Source organism: Mustela nigripes, chromosome 12 (genome assembly GCF_022355385.1).
Source record: "Mustela nigripes isolate SB6536 chromosome 12, MUSNIG.SB6536, whole genome shotgun sequence".
NCBI classification, from domain to species: Eukaryota; Metazoa; Chordata; class Mammalia; order Carnivora; family Mustelidae; genus Mustela; species Mustela nigripes.
In genome coordinates, this window is record NC_081568.1 from 97840947 (window position 1) to 97861579 (window position 20633).

Below are 20633 nucleotides of genomic sequence, written 5' to 3' on the forward strand. Positions count from 1 at the left end.
TAAGGCGGTGGTCCTCAAACTTTAGCAAGCATCAGAGTTATCTAGAGAGCTTGTTCAAACTGAGAATGCTAGGCTCCATCTCTAGAGTTTCTGATTCCACTGATCTGGAGCAGGGTCCAAAAATGTGACTTCCTAATAAATTCTCAGGTGCTGATGTTGCTATTCTGGGGACTATATTATATACCACTATTTTATGAGGAAGCCTGTATTTGTTTTATGTGCACAGGAGACTTGGATTTCAGATACTATCTCTGGGTCCTCTGGTCTCTGCTGTCACAAAGAGGGAAGAGCCGGTAAGAATGGCCTTGTGCCTGGACTCCTGAGCAAGTACCCGATGAGGTGTTGTATGTGTGCCTTTTGTCTCTACTCCTGAGGATCCTCACTCTGATGAACCACCTCAATCCCAAACCCTCTCCCCTGGAATCAATGATTCAGGAGTCCCAGGTCATTATGATTTAAGATTAGTAAAAAGTGTATCTCTTTAGTGTTTTCAAATCATATATATATATACACACAGAGAGACACATGTATACATACACACACATGTGCATACATATCCATGTAAACTAAGGCAATATGGCAGAATAGAACGGAGCTTGACAAAAATAACTCAAGTTTCAAATTTACTTAATAATATTTCTGTTTACAAATTTGACATACATTATGGGTAAAAAAAAGTGTGGTGAGCCAAATCATTGTGAATTAATCCCCTGGTGGAAATATTTCAGAAAAGTAAAAAATATTTTTTAAAATTATTTTTATTAACATATAATGTATTATTTGCCCCAGGGGTACAGGCTTACACACTTGACAGTGCTCACCATAATCACATACCCTCCCCAATGTCCATAACCCAACCACCCTCTCCCTATTGCCCAACCTCCAGCAACCCTGTTTGTTTTGTGAGATTAAGAGTCTCTGCTGGTTTGTCTCCCTCCTGATCCCATCTTGTTTTGGTAAAAAAGATTTTTTAAAGGTATATGGTTTATGCTACTTACGGATATTGGAGAGGGTATGTGCTATGGTGAGTGCTATGGAATGTGTAAGCCTGATGATTCACAGACCTGTACCCCTGGGGCAAATGATAATTATATGTTAATAAAAATTTTAAAAAGAGAATGTATACTTTCAACTTGACAAGATTAAAAAAATGAATCAAGGAATTACATTGGTTTAAGTGGTGTTACCTCAAAAGTACCTTGAGCAAAAATTGATATTGGAGTAATCCTGATTAAAATATTTTTGTTAACATGCATGGAGTCAAAACGGGATTTAAAAAATGACCTCTGTTACCATGAGCTTGCATTCTGCAAGAAGAACAGACCAGCATCTGTGGAAATGGCCACACTGTTAACGACTGGCGTGATACTTCTCACCCCGTAGATAGTAAGTGGCATGTGCCTGTTTGCATGTGCACACACTCACAAGGACCTTTTCTGATCTTCAGTAGCACTGATAGTCTGTCATCCATTTTGACAGGTACATTGCCTTGTGTTGTTAAAGGACTTTTTCCAAGTATATCTAGTGTCTTCTGAAGGACAAACTATCCTACCTCTGTTTTACATGACCCCAAAGTTCCTATGTAGTATAATACTATACCACAATACTAAAATGTGGCCTTAATATTTTTTGAAAGGGTGAATTAATTAATGGCAGGTTTTAGTTAATATGTATAGCCTGCTATGCTCTGCTTTCAATACTTCACAACTTTCTCATAAACCCACTGCTCTTTCTATCTTAGTTTTACATGAGCCAGAGCCAAGCCCTTAAGAAGCAAGATGGCAAAGAAGGGCGTGTAGGTGACGAGTGCATTAACACCCTGGCCAGAGCCCTCTTTCTTAGTTTTTCTCCATGGGGTTTTCCCCCAGTGTTTGTAGGCTCTTGGCTAATCTGAGACAGAAGTGATTTGGAAAGAAGGGAGAGTAGGGGGGGGACATACAATTTGACATAAAACTTCCCAGCTACTGGTGGAACAAGACCAGAACACTGCCAAACAGCACACCTACACACCTGCCTGCCTTACTGAGTTGATCTTCCAAGGACTGCGGCCTCCAAGAGCATCAGGGGCAACTTGACCACAGTGATTAAGGTGAGGTCTGGGAAAAAAGTCCCAGAGGAAAGAACACCCCACATCTGGCTGGTAATCTCTGTCCTGTAGCTGAAATACTCCAAAGGTGGGTGCTTAGGATAGAGGAAGTCCTCATTTAATTAGGCCCTGAGAGGAAAAGGCACCTGGAGCCCCCATTCATTGCTTAATTAGTATCCCTCATCTTTCTTGATTCCTTTTCCTTGCCCTAACTCAGGCCAAGATCCTCACCCAAAAGAGCCCAGCATCCCCATGTTACTTAATTCCCCAGATGTCCCTCATTTCCAGGCAGCAGGACATCTTGTTGAAGTACATCACAAAAAAAGGCGTAACCCCCGCATGTGACTGCCCTACAACTCGAATGGATTTCGAATCCACGAATCGAAGTCACACGCCTGGCAACCCAGCAGAACCTCCTGGTACGTCCCACGGCACTCTACGGGGAAACATTGTGTCACCATTAAGTTCAAGAGGATTAAGGAGGCCTTCACTTTCATGGTTGGAAATTACTGAATTAATACCAGTTTAAAGAATTCGTTCTGTCGCTGGTGGCAGGATGGCCACATGCACGTCCGAAGATAATTCAACATGAATGCTGCTCACTGAGAAGCCAGGACGGATGAAGCAACTCCACATGAGGCTTTTGGGCCACAGGGTTTATCTCCCTGTGTAAAACTGTGGAGAGCAGAGGAAATGTCATCTCCAATTTAGGTGAGCACAGCGTTTTCTTTGACACACTGATGCTGAAGTAACAAGGAATTTAACAACAACAGGGCTCGGTATGTTAGGGTTTAAAAGATAAAGGCAAAAACCCTGCTAACACTTAATGAGACCATTGTCAGGCTCTATACAAAGCACTTTATATACAGTATCTCATTTAACCCTCAGGAAAACCCCATTTCACAGATGAGTAAACAAACTGAGAAGTTAAGTGCTTGGCCATTGATGTAATAGCAGGGAGTGGGCACGCACAGTTGGTCTGATGCCAAAGCTCACATTGTTAACTCTGTCTGTGTATTGTTGTGCCCAGATGGTGGCTCTGTGTGTGTGTACATGCGTGTACATGCTCATAGGTGCACTTTTCAGGAAAGTTTGTGCTATTGATTCAGCAGAACCTTGAAGGGGCCACGCAGTAAAAACAGTTAAGGTATATATGCATGCACACAGACATACATATAATATGCATATGTTACATGTACAAAGAAACACATATACATACGTAATGTTTGTGTATGATGTATGTTTGGATTTTTTCAGTAACCCCTCCCTGCCTTCATGCCTTGCTTTTATCACTGGTATGCAGCTGAAGAACTTAAATAGACAGCAGAGGGCGCCCAGAGTCACTATTTTTAAAAAAGTGTTAGTTTTTGAAAGCATCTTCCATTTCTGGAATTCAGAGAGAACAGAGGTCCACAGTGCAGTCGAGGTAGGAAAGGTAGATAGACCTCAGGGAAGATATAGAATGCTGCCTTCACTCAAATTGGAGAATTATTGTGTTGAAAGGGTGTTTTTAGAAGAAAGAAAACAGGATGACCCTCTGTAGATAGCATTCTGATGCATGTGTGTGGGGGGGTGGGGAGCATATGCTAGATGTTTCATGGAAAAATATCCTCAGCTCCTTATGAAAGAAAAAGAATGAGCCTTTGTTTCACTTGCAAAAGTTTCCTCCTAAATTAAGAATAAAGAACCCAGAATGAATTGTTTGCAGTTACTTACTAAAATCATACTGATCTGTTAGAGAACTGAAAAGGAATGAGGCTCTAAATTATTTAAATTATGTCTTCTGTCTTTCTACCCTACTAAAATCCATCAAATAGCAGCAACCGATCTCCTCCAGCCATCATCATGGAGTTACTAAGTCTTGGAGATTTCTCCTTTAAAATAAGGGAGACTTCAGTATCCTGGTATATTTATCACTGCCCATTTCTAGGAATAGGTCAAAGATCATCTTTTGATTATCACAAACCTTTAATATGCATTGGGAATTCACAGAATACTAATTATTACGGTGGGATAGGCAATTCTGGTAAAGGATGTCCGTGACAAACAGACACCCAAGCCTGGGAGGAGGGGAGTGCAGATGTTCTTGCTCAAGATGACTTGTTCATGAGTATACAATAGATAACTCTCAGGTTACCACCAAAAGTACCTAGAGGAGGGGCGCCTGGCTGGCTCAGTTAAGTATCTGCCTTCAGCTCAGATCATGATCCCAGAGTCCTGGGATCAAGCCCCGCATTGGGCTCCCTGCTCCACAGGGAACCTGCTTCTCCCTTTCCTACTCCCTCTGCCCTCTGCTGTGTTCCCTCTCTTGCTCTCTCTCTCTCTCTCTCTCTGTAAAATAAATAAATAAATAAATAAATGAATGAATGAATAAATAAATAAATAAAATCTTTTTTAAAAGTACCTAGAGGAGTTTCTGTGCAACTGAACATCCTATAACAACTGATGGGGATAAAATAAAGAAACTTTGAATGATTCTGAATGTGGCCCATGGAGTTGGTATGGCATGGGCACAACAGCTCAGGGACATAGGTACTGAAAAATAAAAGGCATGGGTAAGAATCCTATAGTCCGTGCTATCCCACACATACTCTCTTTGATTTTTCTCACTCATGAAATGAAATACTTCTGAAGCAGCTGCTGGATGGACATTTTGTCCTTTAGGAGTCTGGAGTGGACGTGGCCAGGAATAAGTCTTTATTTACACTCTGTATTAGCAGGCTTTGATCCCATCAGGTGTTGCAGGCAGAGGGAAGACCATATGAAGGAAGTGTCCCACTACATTGCCCAGGGTGGGGGTAATCTCACCGTGACATAAGGCCTACACTGCTGATAAAGAATCAGTAGTATGGGGGCACCTGGGTGGCTCAGTGGGTTAAAGCCTCTGCTTTCGGCTCAGGTCATGGTCTTAGGGTCCTGGAATAGAGCCCTGCATCGGGCTCTCTGCTCAGCGAGGAGCCTGCTTCCTCCTCTCTCCCTGCCTGCCTCTCTGCCTACTGTGATCTCTGTCTGTCAAATAAGTAAATAAAATCTTAAAAAAAAAAAAAAAAAAAAGAATCCGTAGTATGAAGCTCACTCAGGCAAGATCTGTTTTTGACAAGGTTGAGAGCTAAGCAGTTAACCAATGAACCAACTGGTATGAATGGCAGCTCTGGACTTCTATATCCCTGACCTTCCATAACCTTTATTATCCTCTTTGAGTCAAAATCCTAACCTCAGTGGACCATGGATCTGGACCAAAAGTATAAATCTTTTATTCATGTGGATCATTTGGGTTTATTTTTAAAATCCTTTTTTTCTCCTCCAAACCATCTCAGTTTTACATTTCACTTTCCATTTGTGGGCATGGCTTATAAGTTACTGATTAGTTCATACTTTTAAGTTATTATTTCATACTTTCAGGTGTAAAACATCTGAAAAGATAGGACGAAACAAAGATAACCAGCACACCATTGCTACTTTAACTAGCATATCTCCTGACACCGTATGGAAGATTCTGAGATAAATAGGTAAGAGGAGTCCCCATGTCTCCGAGTTAAAGTTTTGATAGGTAAACCCCGATAGAGCAGGTTGGGTGTGATTTTGCCTTTCTCACATTTCAATGGACTAATGCCTTATGATTTTTTTTTCCTACTGAGTTCTACTTCCTCTTTCTTCTTTCTCTGTTCTTCTATTTTGTGTCTTCCCCATCATTTTATTCATGCTTCTTCTTTGAAAAAAATATTTTAGATCCCTTTTTTTGGGCTCTTTGGTGACAGAGTCTAGCTTCCTGTGTCCTCACTCTTTCACTCACTGACTCAGAGTGGAGGCTGCTTTACTGGAACTTAGGAGAAACCTCAGGTTCATTTTCAGTCCTGCTTTCTCCCTAGCATAAAGTTCTAATTTCAAGGGAGAAGTTCTGAATGGGCCATATTGAGAAAAGCAAGCAACAAGCCTAAAAACTCATGCTCTTCACCAACTCCTCCTGGGCTATATTCTGTAGAAAGGCAACAAAACCATCTGAAGCTGCCCATTTGCTCCCCAAATACAACTCCCATGCCCGCAGTCTTATGCAGCCTTCAACATGAGTTAAGTCCTTCAAAGTAGGGCATCGGCAAGATTCACCAGCTAAAATTTTCTTTAACAGGAACCCAAGATACATTACAACTTTCTCAGTTTGTTCAACGGAGAATATTTAACAAGTGTCCATTTTCCTGGAAAACAGAACAGATTAGAAGTAACACAATGTGTGTGCCAGTTCAACATTTCCAAACCTAATATTCAGATACCTACTAACAACTCTGAAATTCAGATCCAAGTTTAAAGTCCAACTCTGGGATTACATCCTCCATCCTCTGTTATAGCTTGGAAGATGCTTATTAGCACAAAATTAATATTATTCCATCACTTTCATCTTTATTGTTTTAAGCTGAGGTACCCAAATTGCATTCATCCATGGCAACTAGGAGTTGATCTGATTTGCTCATTTTTAGAAAGTGATAAATGAATAGAAGATGCTCAATCAGACCTGTGGGTAGAAAGTCAGACTGTCTGTGCATGAGATTAGGGGAAATCGTACACCTAATGAAGACAACAATGGGAAAAGAATGAACCACGATGCTCATTATGACTCAGTTGACAACACTTTTAGGTAAAGTCCACACTGTTTGGAAAGCACATTTTCATCCCTGGTGTCAAAACCTCCAAAAGCACATAGAAAAGTAAAAAATGCTGGCCTATGATAAGTTTGTCACGGGTTGTTTTGGAAAGCCCTGCAGTATTTAATGAAAATGAAAATGCATTTCATTTCTTCATCTTGTCTATCAGAATCCCTGTCCAAAACAATCAGTAAAAAGGAAGGAAGACCATCTAACAAAGAGGGAGCGCGTAGCTGGATTTGTTCCCATCAGATCCAAGAAAACCAACCACATCAAGTTGCTAAAAAGATTTACCCATTGACAATGACAATAGCACAGCAGCATTTGTATCATATTCCCCACAGTTACTAGGCTGTTGTGACTCAGATTTTGAGAAATTTAACCTGCATGTAAATGTGTGACAGGGCTTTCCTGACAACCTGTAGTTCAACAAAGACCAGGAAGTGAAACTGTCATTATCACCACAAGGTTTCTTTTACACAAGTTTTCATAACTTAGGCACCTTGCTGCTTACTCTCTGCCCTGTTTGCTTCATCTGTACTCCTCTGCCTTACCTCAACATGAAGAAAAGGAAGAGCTTGTTTGAGGGGTGAAAGGTCTCAGGAAGTGACTCTGACCCCTGGGGAAAAGGAAGGGATACCCCTAAGATTCAGTACCCTCCCATTTGCCCCAAAACACTGAGCTGGAGCCCCAGAAACCATTGTCTTAATGACAATACTTTGTATACCAAAGATGTCAAAGTCCTAGAAGGGCTCAAGAATACCATTTGGTAACATTTGATTTGGAGTTTCTTAAGTAACTTAAGCAGCACTTAAGACCATGGACCGTGAAGTCCAAACTTTATCCCAACCACAGATGCCTGACAGAGGGGCTGACTGGAGACTAAAATCCAAGGCTGCTTCATCCTATAGGAAGCGCCTTTTCCTAATTCACCCAAATCCACCATTGGACAAGTGAGGGGTGGATGTCAAGTCACCCTGACCACTTCTTATTGGTTACTCCCTCTCGCAAAACCTCTACAAGCTTCTCATCACACAGAATCAATTCCAGGTCCACATGGTAACACAGTCTGGTCCCTTTCACCTCTGCAACCTCAGCTCTCTTACTTCCCTTGCTTGCCTCTTTCATGCCATACAGGCCTTCTTACTGGCCCAGGAGACCCCAGCACATTCGTACCTCAGAGCCTTCGCACTGGCTGGTCCTCTGCCTTGCTCCCTCACTTCATTCAGATGTCTGTCAAGTGTCATCTCCTCAGACAGGCCTTCCCTGACTAACTTTCCACCTTCTTTCCTCTCTATTCCTTTTCCTTCATTTTTTTTTTTAAGCACTTACTATTTGAATTATATATTTATTTGTTTATTATTTGACTTCTCTCCAAAACAGAGGTTGAAAAACTAGTCCAAGGGCCAAATCATACTTGCTACCTATTTTTTTAAGTAAAGTTTTATTGGTATATAGCTACTCTCACTCATTTACATATTGTCTTTGACTATTTTCACACTACAACTGTAGAGTTGTGTAGTTACAATGGAGAGTGCATAATCCACGAAGCCAAAAATATTTACTATCTTGCCAACCCTCACTCTAGTATGTAAACCCTATGAGGACAGGGGATTGATGTCTTTTGTTCACTCCTGTCTCTCCAACATTCATATTGCTTGGCACTCAGTAGGTACCTGATAAATTTTATTTAATGATTGGGCATATGGATGAAGGAGTATCCAAATATATCTGGAAAATGATGTTCTTAATTCAGCAATTATTGAGCACCAACTTGTGCCAGGCATTGGACTCCATGCAGAGGATACCAGATGAGAGACCAGTAAATTAAATGGTGCCAGAAGGAATGGCACGTTCTTCACGACAGTTATTACAGGAGCCATGAAGAAAGATAACTGGCCACGGCATCTAAAGACAGTGATCCCAAAAAATGAGTTCTCCAAGCTAAGGGAAGTGTGGAAGGCATTGCATACGAAGGGTAGAAATGTAATGGTCCAGAGACAGGCATTTAAATGATAGTAGTAGTCTGAGGGATCAATAGTTTGTGGGTTATATGACAGTTGTTTGAAGGGGGTTTGAACAATTTCTTTATGGGTGTGAATAATCACTCTCTTCCTCTTTCTGACTCTTATTCCCTTTGTTGCCATTTAAAATTTGAGGGAAAATAATGATTCTCTTCAAAAAGGCTACCATTTTCCTGCAGATGTTTTTGGCCCAACCTAAAACACGTTAAATGTGTTTTTTGAAGAGATGTCTCAGATACGTTATATCAAGATAGCTCACCTTGGCACTATTGACATTTGGACCAATAATAATTGTGTTGTTGTGGAGGTGTCCTGTGCATATAGGACATTTCACGTCATCCCTGACCTCTACACACTAGATGTCAGTAGTACTCTCACAGTGTGACAATCAAAACTGTCCCCAGAGATCACTAAATGTCCCCTGAGGGGAGAGGGGGGCAATATCACCCTCTTGGTAACCACTGCATTAGACAGTGCCAGTCACACACACTGGACAACCAGAAGATAAAATGTGTTAATTTTTGTAAATTTGTGTAAATTACAAATACTGGATGCAGGGAGATTTTGCAAGCCCAAGGCACTTGAGCCTCTGGAATAAAAACTGCCTGTTCTTTTTTGTCTCCAGATGATCACCCAACATGGTTCAAGTAACTATAGAATTAGAAAGATAAACATTAGCTACTTCTTCACTTGGTTACCCTCATGCCATATTGTCTACAGAGTCATGGGGTCTGGGCGATGCTGAAACAGGCCAAGTTAAATATGCAGTTGGACAATAGAACCCACCTATGCCCATGCCACTCTGAACGCACCCGATTTGTCTGACCTCGGAAGCTGAGCAGGGTCAGGCCCGGTTAGTACTTGGGTGGGAGAACAATAGAACCCTACTCAGCAGTAAAAAGGAATAGCTATTGGTAAACGCAGCCACACGGATGAGCCTCAAAGGCCTGGCGCTGAGGGAAAGGAGACAGCCTCCAAAGCTTACATACTTTCTGATTTCATAGATATGACTTTCTGGAGAAGGCAAAACTATCGGGAGCACAGATTAGTGGTTACCAGAGGTTGGGGTGGGGAGAGTTGTGACCACAAAGGGACAGCATGAGAGTTTTTTTAGTGTATGTTAGTGAAAAAAAATAAAGAGTAGTGACTGAAGAATGACGGGCTTTTAATACTTAATACATGTCTTCTTCTAACCACAATGAAGCCTTCAAAGCCATATTTTAAAGCCATAAACCATTTAAATACTGGGCAACACGGCCTTGACCACCAGTAATGGGAGCGTTCCAGGGGAAAGGGGCAAGCAGATAATCTGGAACCAAATGATGAGCTTTAGCTTCCTTGCTTCAATTCCTCTTTCACTTTCCATAGAACAAGGTGATCTTCACTTCCCAATCCAGGGTTGCCAAATTTCACCCTAGAATTGCTTGGGCCTCCCTAGGCAGAAGAGAGAAAATACTTCAAAACGTGATGTATATGAGAACAGGCTTACCAGTGTCCTTTGAGTTGTATAACATTGTAGCAACATGACAGTATTGTGTAGTGATAAAGGAGAGCCCAAGAAAGCATGGGGCTCACTTTCCAAGGCTCCAGGCAAGAGAAGGAACAGAGAACATAATGAAATGAAAGTGACTTGATTCTCAAAGAGATCAATATCCTGTTTTATTATTCATATGAATAATGACATGAGACTCATGTGTACATGAAATAATCACCATTTCTGAAGAATTATGTACTCACCTGAAATATGGAGTCTGTTCATCTATGATGATGGGGCCCAAGGTATATGGGAAGATAGTAGTGACCCTAGTCTAGAATCTGCCCCATGAGCATCCAGGTTGGGATAAGGATATTCAGCATGCCTCTCTTTCAGGGACTGCGGGCTGTGGTTTACCTACATATGAAAGGACTGTTCACAAGAAAATGTTGCACATGTGCTTATGTAATCATAATAGTAGACCATAGGACTATCACATCAGAAATGAATGTGCTTGACTTCTCAGAGAATGAAATGCATGGCAACAGGAAGAATCGGAGAGGGTCATCCACCTGATATTCATCCTGAAAGTGACGCAAAGCCCAGATGATGTCACAGTCACAAATATTATACTTCTTTCTCTTTGCCCATCATCATCCATTTGCAGCAACAGGACTTCAGAGGGACAATTGCAGTGTCTCTAAATGGTTTCAGAGATAGCCTTGTACACCAAACATCCTTAGGAGCTGTTGATTCTTTTTCCCCTTGGCTAAATATGACTGTGAAAATGAAGTAAAAAATGACAGCTGTTCTGTGTGTGTACGGTGAGGATAGGACAGGGTGACACAGGCAAGAAATACATTGCAGAAGAACTGGCTCATGACTTCAGTCTTCTTAAAGGCGGAGCTTTGAACTTTTTTCATTTTATATCTTTTAACTTATTTGATCATCACCATTACTCTCCCTCCCTCGTGATATAAGAAAGTATTACTTTATGCCCATTTAACGGAAACTAGAACAAAGGCATATGTCCATTAAGAATTCCCCAGAGGGGGGACGCCTGGATAGCTCATTTGTTGGGCATCTGCCTTCGGCTCAGGTCATGAACCCTGGGTCCTGGGATGGAGCCCCACATCAGGCTCCCTGCTCAGCACTCCCTGCTTTTCCCTCTCCCACTCCCCTGCCTATGTTCCCTCTCTCACTGCGTCTCTCTCTGTCAAATAAATTAAAAAATCTTAAAAAAAAAAAAATTTCCCCGAGGTTGCACAGGGGATTAGTGGAAAAATAAGGTGTAAAACCTGTCTCCTGATTCTGGACCCCAGGGCTCCATTTGGTAGGCCATATTGTAAAATGTCATCCAGTTTTACCAAACATAGACCAAAAGCAGGAGTTAAGGATGGTTACCCTCTGTAGGAATCAGTGTAAGTCCTCACCCCCATCCTCCCCTCTACCTGAAGGTAGTAATGCATCCACAGTTGAGAAAGTGCCTGATTCCTTTGAAGATGCATCTCAAGCATCAAGCCTACAAGAAGGGCATTCCTACCCACAATAGGGTATTCCCACCATACCTATTCCTTCCTTGCCATACCTTAAATACAGTGCTATCTTTGTGCATGTAACTTCCATGTGCCTTGGGGCCTGGGTCTTGCTGTTCTTAGATTCCTAGAGCCTACTACAGGACCTGTTTCATAGGGGGCACGCAATGCTTATATGCTAAAAGAAAGGCATGGCATGGACTTTATTCTTTAGAAGTGCAAATAAAGGGCAAGCTGTGCCTGAAAAAAACCTTGCAAAAGTCATTTACCCTCTCAAAGCCTCAGTTTCTTCATCTGTAAAATGAGGATAATTAGAAAACAATAACCCTCAAGAACTGTTCTTTATAAAACACTTGGCAGGGAGCCTGTTTCACATCAAACTCTCGGTACATGGTAGCTTTCTGTGGTAGCCAGCCTCCAAGATGGCCCTTAGTGACTTTCACCTCCTAGTATCCTAGTGTCCTAGTTCCTTCTCACAGGGAATAGGGCTGACTATGCGACCAGTAGGACATCAGAGGATTGACAGTGTGGCTTATGAGTCTGGGTCACAAAAATTATTGAGACTTTCACCTTGTTCTCTCTTGGATCACCTGCCCTGGGGGGAGCAAGACATCATATCATGAGGACACTTTAAGCAGCCCTATGGAGAAATACATGTGGTGAAGAATTAGGCTTCCTACCAACAACCAGCATCAAGTCACCATCCATATGAACATGCCATCTTGGATACTGATCCTTCAGCTCCAGTCAAGCCTTTGGATGATATAGCCCTGGCCAACATCTTGACTGCAACCTCAAGAGAGACCTTGAGCCAGAACCCCCTGATTAAGCAGCTCCTGGATCCTGACCTACAGAAATTGTGTGAAATAAATGCTCATTGTTTTTTTAAGCTGGTAAGTTTTGGGCTAGTTTGTTACAGAGCAACAAGTAAATAATACAATATCATTGTAAATTGTTGTATGAGTATCAATAAAGAGAGAAGCGCCATACAGTCAATTCTGGTTCTCGATCAGCCTGAGGTCACAAGAGCTAATGGGTAAGGAAGGCTGGTTTTAACCAAATTAGGCCTTGTCCTTATCCCATACTGAAGAGGTAACCAAGATAGACATTCTCAGCAACTCACCTGAGGCAAGTATGAAGGTCCCCTTGGTGCTATTTGCCACATTAGACAAACATCTGGAGAATATCGCTAGACCCTGAATCAGATATTCTAATGTTATTTAATTGTGACAGGCACGTAGATCATCTCTCTAAATAGTGGGACAATGCTGACCCCAAGAGCTAATCTTAGCCTCTGTTTTCTCTCCTCTACCCCAATCCTGTTGCATACCACCCAGACTTGTCCCTTTCTTGTGTTTTCCTTCCCCAGTCTTTTATACCACAAAACTTTGATGAAAATGGCGATGACTTTAAAGGAGCAACGTTTCACTGAATATTGAGAAACACTCATTTTTTCACTCTACACAGGCCTTGTTGATACTTAAAGCTTGGTTGATGGTCATAAAGATATTTGGCACTGAGCTTTCATGATGGTTGAGTTACTGTAACTCTAAACTTTAAGTGCCTCCCTTCCCTAGTTATCCCCAGTATCTTCCTCGAGGATTTGCCAGTGCTATTAGACTGTTCCATTTCTCAGTAAATGCTTTCATTCTTTACTGCAGTCCCCAATTCTCCTGTAGTCCCTGACTGCTCAGTTACTCCTGAAACTAGAGGTTTGTATCTTAATCCCTACCCCAAGCAAAAACAAAAAACAACAAACAAAACTTTTCCAGATAATTTTGAATTGTGTGACCCTTGAGTGACCATAGACTTTGAAGGCCCCTTGAGGCCATCACTATGCAGGAATTTACTAGGTTCCTGGACAGGAAGACACAGCTCTCTGTTGTACTCAAAAGCATTCCTTGAGTATGAAGAATGCATGTCTCAAGATGGGGAATATGAGCTATGGTCCTCCTTCACCTCAGAGAGTTTTTTGCCTTCTTGGAGTTCCTCTTCTTGCCAAGAGTTTGGCACAGACACAATCCCCTCTCTTTGTTCAAGAATCCCCAAATTCCCACTGTTTCTCAGGGAGCTTAAACACCTATCATCAACCGACCTACTGTGGCCAGTCTGCCCTGGATCCTGGAATTCCTAAAGATACGAATCATAGATATGACCATTACAACTCCCCTGGATTAGAACCAGATACCAACAGAACTGTGCACAAAGCTTATCTGGACTAACTCCATTATGTTGAATAGTTCTTACAGTTCTTACCTAAAACTCTTTTAACCCTTCCATCTACCCAATCTATCTGTGATGGGATCAAGAGGAGAAAATGGTGATCCTAGCCTCCAGACTACCTTAAGGAGTTGGTTTAAGGATCTCCCAGCATCTGGCCTTCTTCTATATCTGACAGCAAAGCCCTGTGACAGGATGGCCAGCGCCTGCTTTCACATCCAGAGAGTCTTCTGAAAATGCAGCTTTTTTTGGTAATCCACGGGTTTTATATTGTCTGAAACATCAAATGGCCTATGCTTTAAGCACCAGAGAAGGCATGAGTTGACTTCGGCACTTGGCAGAGAAACCATTGGGTGAAGAGTGTGTCCTTGGAGTTGTTAAATAGAACTTAAAATTTTAACAACTCACCTCTGCTTTAATACTGACTGCTACTATGACAGGATGAAAATTCTCAGTCCCTAAACGTTAGGAAAAAGTATTCAGTGTTGGCTTCTAGCATAGTGCTTTACACATCGAGGGTGGCCAGTTAAGGTTTTTGATTTGGTTTCATTAATATTTCATTGAGTGGGAGGAATCACCAGTTTAACTTTTGCACAGAGGACTTCTTCCTCTGTTTTGTCAAGGTTGTAAGTTTGTTTTATGACTTGAGCTATTTCAGGGAAGAGAGGCTCCAAGTTTAGCCTGGGGCAAAAGGAAAAGGCAGGTCAACCTGTCACCATTTTTATCCACTGGGCTTCCATCTATATTATTACAGGACCCCTCGGGGTCTAGGGGTTAAACTACCTCTCCTTCAGTCTTCTCAGTGGTAAAACTGACAAACAAACTCACCTCCAAACTTATTGCTTAATATCTAGGGACAGAAAGACTCATTTCTTTGCCAACATTGTGTTGTTGGCATGCCCCAACTTTATAAATAGCTTTGATAGCTGTAAAAGGCAGGGAAGAAAATAAAATGTACTGATTTTCACTCTTCCCAAGACAAATCCACGAGTAGCTTAGCCAGATTGCCTGCAACTTCTTGTAAATAATTTCACGGTAATTTTACTATAGAAAAGAAAAAGGAGAAATAGAAGGTAAAGTCCTAGGAACTTCTCCTTTGTCTTAGTCGTCCATCTCTTCTCATACTTGGAGTGACAGGAACAGAGAACAAGGATGGAAATGGTATGATTGATACATAGACAAAATCTCACCAGTGGTTAAGACTTTCAGGGGAAATTTAGACCACAGCCTCAGCTTCCCAGTGCTCACTACCCTTTGGAGTAGTTCTGTTTTTAAAAATAATAATTTTAAAAATGCAACACTTGGAAGCTTCTGATTAGATATATTTTGAGAGATGAACAGCATTTCTCCCCATCAAAGGTGATGCTTAGTTCCCAGAGGACTAACATTTGCAAGCTTGTGATTGTCACAGAGAAGAGGAGGAGGTAGAGGACTTGAAAGGGGTCCCTGCTTGAGACGATGAGTCTTCAGGGAAGACTAATTCCTTTTTTCTGCATATGAGTCATGGCCTAAGATTACAGGGGCCCACCGTAGCTATGCATGCCTAAATCACCTCGAGTCTTTTCCTATTCCAATCCTTCTGACACCTGTCTCCAGACTAATCCTTCTAATCTAAACAGCTGTCTTGGTCACGTCATGTTCACCGTTAGTGACTCCCCAAGGCCTCCAAAAATGTCAGTTACACCCTAGGCTGGCCTTTATATTGTGCAAGAATCTGGCTGCCTCTGACATTTAATCTCCATCTCTCTCCTACAGGAATCTGCCACTCCTGGCGAAAGTCTCTGCATCACTTCCTATTTGCCTGCCTCTATACCTTAACTTGAGATGGTCTCTATTCTCTTCACCTAGAATAACCTCCTTTTCCCGCCCCTTCTAAACACCCAGCTTCAAGGTCTGTTACAAAGAGATTCCAGGGGTGCCTGGGTGGCTCAGTGGGATAAAACCTCTTCCTTTGGGCTCAGGTCATGATCTCAGGTCTTGGGATTGAGCCCCGCATTGGGCTTTATGCTCAGCGGGGAGCCTGCTTCCCCCTCTCTATCTGCCTGCCTCTCTGCCTGTTTGTGATTTCTCTCTCTCTGTTAAATAAATAAATAAATAAAATCTTTAACAAAGAGATTCCAAAGATTTAGAATTAAGTAGATTTGGGTTAAATTCTAGCCCTATTACCTGCTTGCTGTGTGTCATTGGGCAAGTGTCTGATCTTCTCTGAATCCCTGCTTCTTCAACTACAAAATGAGAATGTTCCTACCAGGTTCATGGTAAAAATTCAGGGAAGACTAATTCCTTTTTTCTGCATATCTACCCACCTCCAGACACTCTCCCAAGGTCTTAATTCCTATCAAGTGAGCCATAAAATATGGTTGATATATGAGAATAAGGTTTAGGTACAGTTAATTTATCAAAGAATGGGCCAAGTCAGGAATGTAAAAATCCCAAGACACTCTCAGGACAAAGCTCAGAGGCCAAGGTGCATGGGTGCATTTTATGGCAAAGACACATGGAAATTTCAGTTCCAAGGGAGTGGAACCCAATACAAGTACTTGGAAAAGAGCCAACCAGATCATAGTTGGGGAATTATAAGTATTGACAGAACTCACTGTTAGGTAGCTGAAAGAATTTCTGAATAACACATTTTTATAATTCCCCCCAAACTGACAAAAGACATCAATTAACATTCACTTCCATGATACATGAATCTTCACTAAAAAGAAGAAAAAAGCAGAGGCATTAGATTCCTCAGCCCCTTTGAAAGAAATTGACCCACTAACAGACCCTAAATTTGGCAGGCAATGCCATGTGATGGCACCTTTCTTTATCCATAATCCATTGGCACTGGGATGGGCAAACTGACCAATGGGCAGCCAATCCCATGATCTGGAGGGTATACAACTAATGTTCTAGTGCAACAAGATGAGCTAAGCCACTCAGATCCCATATCTTTCAGGAACTGGAAGTAGGAAACACATGGGGCTATGTCAACAAGAGAAGAAATGGTGAGGATGTCCTGGGAGCAAGTCAGGGACATGGTAAGCAAAAGCCACGAGCGAGCCAGAGTTAAGAAAATTCAGAAACTTCTGATAAGTAGAATCAGCCAATTTAGCAGAGAGACAGGAGAACTGAACACAAGCACAAAAAAGCAAGAAGCCATAAGAAAGGGTTGGAGAGAGCCATGGGTCACTGGAGCTGACCAGTTCCTCAGGCTGTTGCAGTCTTTGGGGTTGTCTCAGTTCCTACAATAAAACCCCCATCTCAAGCTAGCTTACACCATATACCTTACAAACAAAAGAACTTAGCTTAAACAGTAGGAAAACAGTGAAATATATTAATACTTGAAGAAAATAAATACACCTACTCTGAATATTCATTCACACTATTCCATAAGGAAAAAGGACCAATAGGACCACTGAGGATGATTTATTTTCAATAAGACAAGGTGGAGGGTTAGACTACCTTAAGAGGCAGAGAATAACATCTTCTCAGAGCACTGGCAGCAAGCAGTCTCTTATCACTTCACTTCTGAGAGAAACCATCACAATCTGACACTGAAAAATGTCCTCACCAGCTCTGAGGACTAGGACCATCCCTGGTGCAGGATGCCGGGGTTATTTGGAATAGAGAGCCATCTTTGGCAATGACAAAGCCTGTCATCTGTGCCATGTGATTAGTGATCCTGAGCAAGTCACTTCATCTCTGTGAGTCTCAGTTTCCTTCCCTTGCGACATATGATCACTAAAGTGACTTCTGGATTTAATAATATATAAATCTTTTTTCTTTTAAGATTTTATCTACTGGGACACCTGGGTGGCTCAGTGGGTTAAGCCTCTGCCTTCGGTTCAGGTCATGATCTCAGAGTCCTGGGATCGAGCCCTGCATTAGACTTTCTGCTCAGCAGGGATCTTGCTTCCCTCTCTCTCTCTTCCTGCCTCTCTGCCTACTTGTGATCTCTGTTTGTCAAATAAATAAATAAAAGATTTTATTTATTTGAGAGAGTGAGAAAGAAACAGAGAGAAGGAGCAGAAGGAGGGGGAGGGGGTGGGGGAGAAGCAGACTCCCCACTGAGCAGGGATCCCGATGTGGGCCTCACTGCTGGAACGCCAAGATCATGACCTGAGCTGAAGGCAAATGCTTAACAACTGAGCCCCCAGGTGCCCCAGTATGTGAATCTTCTAAGTAAAATTCTTCCTCCAGTTAGATAAGAAAAAGAGACAGCCTAGAAGAAAAAGAAAGATTCTGGACCAGGAGTCAGGAAACCTGGAGCTCTGTTCTGCTACTCCTTTGCTGCGCAAGCTCAGGCAGCACACATGACCCTACCATCAAAGGAGCTGGTCTGTGCATTATCAAAAGGGTATTTTCGCTCCAAATCCCATGATTCTGTGATCTCTAAACATCTCAAATCGGTGACTCCAATGCCTCCTTACATTTGTATTTAAAATTCCTTACCCTGTTTTTCTTCCTTATCCCTGATGATCCAGAAAGCAGCCTGGGATAATATTCTTAGGAACACTTACTATTTCAGTTTGTCCAGCTACAGACTAAGTATAAAGAAGGTTGGGGGGAAATCTGGTGTTTTTCAGTCCAAAGCTCATTGGAACAGACATGTGAACTAATTTGGATTTCTAGTGGCACAAATTCTCCTGGTTGCTGATGGAGAACTGTGAAATCTAAATAGGAAGACAGACCATCTTCAAAAGGAGAGATGTGTCTCCTTCCCAGAAAATCATAAATCCATAAATAGCAAATGAAAGTGTGGAGCCCAAAGCATTCCATGAGGCCTTTTAAAATTTCTTCTTTCAAAGATTAAATTGGTAGAGATTAAGAATTTGAGGATCAAGAAGGTACAGGTCAAAAGAAAAAGATCAGAAACAAATATAGCTAATTATAAAAGAAATTATATGCCCTGCAATTTTAATAAAAATTGAAAGGCACCCAATTGACTCCAAGAAACTGAAGGTCTCTGACTTTCATTGTTTCACCAACGCAGCAAACATCTCCTTAAATGATAGCACAAACTCTAGAGTAACATTTTTATTGTCCTGGAGATGCAGTTGACCTAAAGCATTCAGTTACAAAAGGTGTGAACTGATAATTCATGGAATAAATATCTATAGGCAAGAAGGATATGAAAATGTGTTCATTCCCAATAATAATGAAAATGAAATTTTAAAAGAGATTTTTTTTTTTGCCCATCAGATTGGCAAAAAATGTGAGGATTTAAAGAAATAAGTCAATCTTATACATAGTTGGTAAAGCAAAATTTTAAATATGTGTAGCCTTTGACCTAGCAATATCAATCCTAGAAATTAAGCCATCAGAAATTCTTCCGTGGGTATTTACTTAGAATGTCTATTTGCTCTTCATAGCAAAAATTGGAAACTACTTGTATCCATAGTGGATTGGTTCAACAGACTTTGTACATCCAAAAGTGCTATGTAGTCTTTTTTAAAGCGAACTATTTCTAAATGTATTGATGTAGGACGATCTCTATGTAAAAAAGACAAGTTTGGGAAGAGAATCCATAGTATGATTCAATATCTTTAAAAGGTGCACAAGTGTGTACATGCACACGGGACTCTGAAAGGTCCCTGCCTGTTACCACCTTTACCACCTGCCATGTTCACCTCACATGCCTTCTTCTAGCACATACGGAGTCTCCAGTGTCTCCGCCAGGTCCAGCATTTTCTTAAGAACACATGCTCTATCAGCCCTAGGCTCCTCTCAGTGCTTGGTTTATTCCTAACCTCAATTCTATGTTAGTGTAGGAATCTGGAAGAGTATACACCAAACTGTTAACATGGTTATCTCTGAGCCTGAGATGACAAGGTATTTTTCCCTTTCTGTGTCAAGCTTTCCAGTACCATTTGAATTTCTAATAATGATAATAATTCCTTATTATGTATTTTGTAATCAAGAAGAAGCCACTGTAAATATAAAGAACAAAACTGAAAAACGAAGTCATCAGATTTTACCCCTTCTTTATGATTATTGCTACTCTCGATCTCTTGTAAATTCCTCCCCGTCTAGTCAGGTATCACCCGTCTGTGGACTAAAAGTCTCCAAATAAAGCTTTCCAGGAGAATCTAGAACAGAGAGAGTGAGAGAGGAAAAGGTAGAGATGATTGGCCAATGATTTAAAAAGGTGGTGCTTACTTCCAAATTTCAGGTTAGGAGATGAGAGTATTTTTGGCATGAAAGTTGAAGCTTTGGTTCCTTGTTCAGCATTTCAGAGAAATTAAATAGAGAAATAATTTCAATAGGAACCCCAATGCATTGTTTTAATTGAGTTTATATAATCAAGCCCCCAAGCCAAATTTTTTTTTCAAGGAATACCCTTTTGTTAATTGTAAAATAAAAGAAACAAAGCTCCATCCCTGAATCGGTTTCACAAAGATAGAAGTATAGGGTATTTGCAAAACCCCAAGTATCAGAGCAGGTGGGGTATAATCTAATTTCTACAGTTATGTGTGGTGTTCCTGTTAGTGCATCCCACTCCAAACGTAGGAAGTTCATCTTGAATTTCTTTCTCTCCAGCCCATGTAGACCTCCCTCCCCTCCCTGCAATGAGTCCCCAGGCTCTGTTGGTTCTTGTCCCTCCATGCCTTGCAAATCCATCCACTGCTACTGTTTCGCCTTGGGTCAGCACTCTCCCTCACCTGGACC